Raw genomic sequence first — 5,374 nt, forward strand, 5'->3', positions numbered from 1 at the left:
TCGGATGCTTACCAAATCATCTCGGAGTTGAAAAACATGTTTCAGGACCAAGCCAGAATCGAAAGATTCGAGACTCAGAGGTTGATCCTTGAGACTAAGCTCAAGAAAGGAGAACCAGTGAGCCCACATGTTCTTTAAATGATTGGACTCTTTGAGAACATGAGAGCTCTAGATTCTGACGTCTCAAATGAAATGGCTATTGACATCATTCTCCATTCGCTTCATAATGGCTATGATCAGTTCAATTTGAATTACAACATGAACAGCATGGAGAAATCTCTTACTGAGCTTCACGGTATGCTGAAAACCGCTGAAAAGACGGTCAAGCAAGAGAATAAGCATGATATTCTTATGGTGCGTAAGGGCAAGAACTTCAAGAAATCAGGCAAGAACAAGGGCAAGAAGGGTAAGGGCAAGGCTTCGCCCTCATCCAAGTCCAATGGCGCCGGTTCTGGTAAACAGAAAAGGGCGACTCGTTCTCCTGCCGACTCTGAATGCTTCTACTGCAAGAAGAAGGGGCATTGGAAGAGAGATTGCTTGAAGAAGAAGGAAGATGAGAAGAACGGGAATGTTGCTTCTACTTCAGGTATGTATGTTATACATTTTAATCTAGCTAATTCTACTTCTTAGGTATTAGATACTGGTTGTGGCTCACACTTATGTTCCAATCCACAGGGACTAAGGAGAAGTAGAAAGCTTGATAAAGGCGAGATGGATCTACGCGTGGGAAATGGAGCACGGATTGCTGCATTAGCCGTAGGATCTTATTTTATTTCTTTGCCTAGTGGGTTTGTTTTGGAACTAGAAAACTGTTACTATGTTCCTAGTATCACCAGAAACATCATTTCCGTTTCAAGTTTGGATTCTAAAGGTTTTAGTTTTCAATTTAAAGACAATAGTTGTTCTTTTGCTTTGAATGGAATGTTTTATGGTTCAGCACAACAAGAAAACGGTCTTTACGTGCTAGATACGAGCAAACACATTTATAACATAAATACCAAAAAGGCTAAAACTGGTGATTCGAATCTTACATTTCTGTGGCATTGTCGATTAGGCCATATAAACATAAAGCGCATGGAATTACTTCAACAGAAAGGAATTCTAGAATCATTCGACTTAGAGAAGATTGATCAATGCGAATCTTGTTCACTTGGCAAAATGACAAAGCAACCTTTCTCCAAGGTGGGAGAAAGAGCAAGAGAACTACTAGGGCTAATACATACGGACGTATGTGGGCCTATGAGTACGAAAGCTAGAGGTGAGTTCAGCTATTTCATAACGTTTACGGACGACTTTAGTAGATATGGCTATATTTACTTAATGAAGCACAAGTCTGAATCGTTTGAGAAATTCCGAGAATTTCAAAATGAAGTAGAGAATCAACATGGCAAGAAAATCAAAGCTCTAAGATCGGATCGAGGAGGTGAATATCTTAGCCACGAGTTTGATGACCATCTAAAAGAATGTTGTATTCTTTCTGAATTGACTGCTCCGGGGACACCTCAATGCAATGGAGTGTCGGAACAGAGAAACAAGACCTTACTCGATATGGTCAGGTCAATGATGGGTCAGGCCGAACTTCCTTTACAGTTCTGGGGACATGCGTTGCAAACTGCAGCACTCACACTGAATCAGGCTCCGTCAAAAGCTGTTGAAAAGACTCCATACGAATTATGGACTGTGTAGACACTTACTTTTGTCCCCATTCCCGCAAGGGAAAGGTTCGATGATGAAGGCGTAAATCTCCACTTCACAACGCATCTCCTATAAAATAAACGAATCTCGATTCCCCATTTCATTTCACCCGAAACCTGCTATTTATGGAAACCTGCTAAAAATAGTAACTGCCGTAAAAGGTAGCTTCTAAAAGTGGCAAATCGTAAAAGTTAGAAACCTGTCAGAATTAGGTGTTGCATTCCAACATAAATCCTAAATGAGATAGAAAACTGCGAGAATCCTATTCCTAATATGATTCGGAAATAAGAGTTACGTATTAATTAAAATCCTAACGAGCCTAGAGTTCGTAACGGGCCCAGACGCATTCCGTCATAAAATTGATACGCGCTAAAAGACTCGATTAAGTCTCAAACTCTACGGATTTCAGGAATCCGAATCTGACCAAAGAATTATGCCAGACCCTATTTTCAACGCCCAGCCCTGGGCGCCGAAAATTCCAGCGCCCAGAGCTGGGCGCCGAAAGTACCTGGGACGGATTCTTTTCCTAATCCGTTTCGTATTCAAATTCCTGAAAAACTATCTTTCTACGCCACTTTTTCCTATAAATAGACCCCTAAGTTCGACGTGAAAAGGACACACCACAACACACAATTATATTCTGAGTATTGACTCCAGCCCTTAGCCTAAGCCTCTCGCTGCGAAACTGTTCAGGCGTTCTGTCGCAATCGATCCATAAATCGAACAGAACGTATCCTGTCCCATAATTGAGATTCGTTAAATAAAAAGGAGAAATAGCAAAGTCAAAGTGGTTATTTTTCTGAGAACCGTGACGCACCTCTCAAGGGTGCGTCGTAATGTGTCCCTTTTCGATGATTTAACTGCTTTCCTCGCCCTTTTTATGAACTGTTAAACTAACTTAATCTGATTGTTCTGTCACGCCTAACAAATATAATATTTTTGGGAAATCGGATTATCATGCTAGGTCCCTTAATGCTATTTAAATCAGATAATCACGATCGAATTAGTATTATGTGTTGCATATTGCTAAAATCAACTCAGATTAGTTTAATAGTTAACGCATGTCCCTTCAATTATTTATGCTGAGCTAGTAAGGATATCCTGCCTCTGGAGTTATCGACGAGCGAATTACTCCTCTCGGTAGTTACATTTCCCCGAACCCTCAATCTCTACCTTGCGGGTGTATATTGAGAGATCCCCACACCAAGGATCACAAGGGAACCTACGGCCGTCGTGGTCAAACATAATTGCACTCCCTTTATGTCACGATAACCGGGTTTTGTCAGTTTTTCTCATTGTCGTTAAAAACTGAATGGCGACTCCTATATTACTAGTCAATTGGGTTTATACTCACAGGAAATCCAATTACACTTGATTGAATAAAAAGAATCGTCACACCCACGAGGGACAAGGTCACGCGTTAGCCTCACGCTTTTTCGACCCCCTCACAGTGGCGACTCCACTGGGGATAGTGAAGGAAATACTCGTGCTTGTAGGTAATCAAAATAGCCGAAGGGTGAAACGATCCTACCCCGCGTTTATTTCCCCATCAAGGTGGGACGACCTGAAAATCAGCATATTAATGTGAACGGGCAGAACCGCATAACGAATCTCGGCTCCCTCGGGAGTTGGGACTAAGGATACCTTTTTTTGCCAATAGGGGGGTGCATACGCCGCGTATGTTTCCCACTCGGTACTTGTGCAGGTAGTACACCCATCCCGAACCCAATCGCTCGCCCATTAGGTCCCTCTCGCCTGCATGCCCCCTTGGCTTGCACTTGCGGGTTGGCCTCTTGAGCGAAATTCGTCTGTTGAAGACACTACCTCGACCGGGGCATGTGTTGGATCTACGAGAGAAGCGGTACCAAGCCAAGCGCAAATACTACCCATAGAAGCCTATCATAAACTACGTGACATATTTAATTTTCAAATCCATGTTTGTAGTTATGTGTAGCGAACTATGTGACTATGTTATGATTGTGCATACGAATAGTGCTAGACAAATAATCCTAGAAAACCAATGACCTTAAAAATTGCCCAAACATTCATAAAATAATTTGCCAAAAAGTTATACCGAAACACGTGTTCCGCAAACCCGAATGATCGCCACAAAAATAAGCGACGCTCGGGATGGCCTGTAACGAATCCCACAAACGCTGTTACGCGTAAAGGACGTTATTAGGCAAGCACGCAAATCGAAGTCGCATAAACAGAAGACAGAAAACGAGAACCAGCCAGGGACGAATTTTCAACGCCCCTGGCTAGGCGCCAGAATTTCTCACGCCCCTCGCTGGGCGCTGAAGTTGCTGCCTGACCTGTTGGTCAGGCACAGCAGCCTCGGTGCCCACGCATGAAGAAAATACGTAGCAAAAAAAAACTTTTCGTAAAAACAATTGCTACGAGGGCGTATGAAAAAGCACTCGATTCTAAAAGCGACTTGTAAAAAATAAATAACTCTTTGTGTCGTTGTTAGGCCTCCTACGACGACGATGTTCGGCACCAAAGCCGAGCATGCTAATTAAACCTTGAATGTCACATGGGCGAAGTATTCAAAAAAATAAATGTTCGAATAAAGTCTTCAAAAAAAATAAATGTTCAAATAAATCCGAGTCTAGACTAGGCTATGTCAAAATACAATCCAAATCCTAAGTCTTAGTTGTCTTATCCATAGAATCGGTCCTAATGCTTGGTGTCGTTCTGCAAGTTAAAAGGTTAAACCATATTTGAGTCTCCCTTCCTAACATTTAAATCAATGAGAACCCATATGTAATTGTCATCCCTTGCTAGGAATCCACGGCCTCAATACTCTCTCTCACCAATAAAAAGAATATATTATAGTACTTGCAAAATGGAAATGGTCACATTCTGGAAATCATTCCCCCATAGTCGCACAACCCCCAAAGTGAACCTAAGGTGTTAATACCATTGGCAAAGAAAAAATTAATGGCCCCAAGGCTTATAATCACATTGGGTCACGACTATCATAGTCCTTTCGAGTCACTCACTCCTTGAAATACTATTAAGTACGGACTAAAAGATTTTCCATGAATGCAACATGACCAACCATGAAAATACCCAAATCGGCATACCAATAGGGCTACCATTCTAGTCTTGCAAAAATAAAAATTCGATCTCCCCAATTAACTACCTTGCCAACATTAAACAAAATGGCGCATGACAAATGAACACCCAAGGGTTAAAATCTAAAGTGTCAACCAACGAAAGTTATGGTCCAATTAGCCTAAGTCTGAGAGTTGCTTGGTCAAGAATTATAGGCTTACGGCACGTCATTATTTTGAGTCTAGGCCACCTCCTTGTATTCATACACGGGTTATAATCAGAAAGATTAATGAAAGTTTGAGTCTAAATCACAACTTCCAATTAAATCCCAGAAACTGGAATCTCAAAGAAACAAAAAATTACTTTCGATGTAATTCTTTCGTTAAAATTCAATAAGTTAAAAACAACATTTTGAATCTACGCCATTTGCATATTTTAAGAAACGACTAAATACGCTTGCAAAGTAAGACAATTTAAAGGTCCACCCTAGGCCTACTAAAATTAAAGGTCCCCTATAGGCCTACCAAACGAGGCTCACTCAGTCTCGCCTTGTGACTCAAAGACCACAACCATCTACCTTTTAGCCCAAATGAAAAATTCGAAGGATTTATGTTGGGGA

Source organism: Spinacia oleracea, chromosome 1 (genome assembly GCF_020520425.1).
Source record: "Spinacia oleracea cultivar Varoflay chromosome 1, BTI_SOV_V1, whole genome shotgun sequence".
Taxonomy (NCBI): domain Eukaryota; kingdom Viridiplantae; phylum Streptophyta; class Magnoliopsida; order Caryophyllales; family Amaranthaceae; genus Spinacia; species Spinacia oleracea.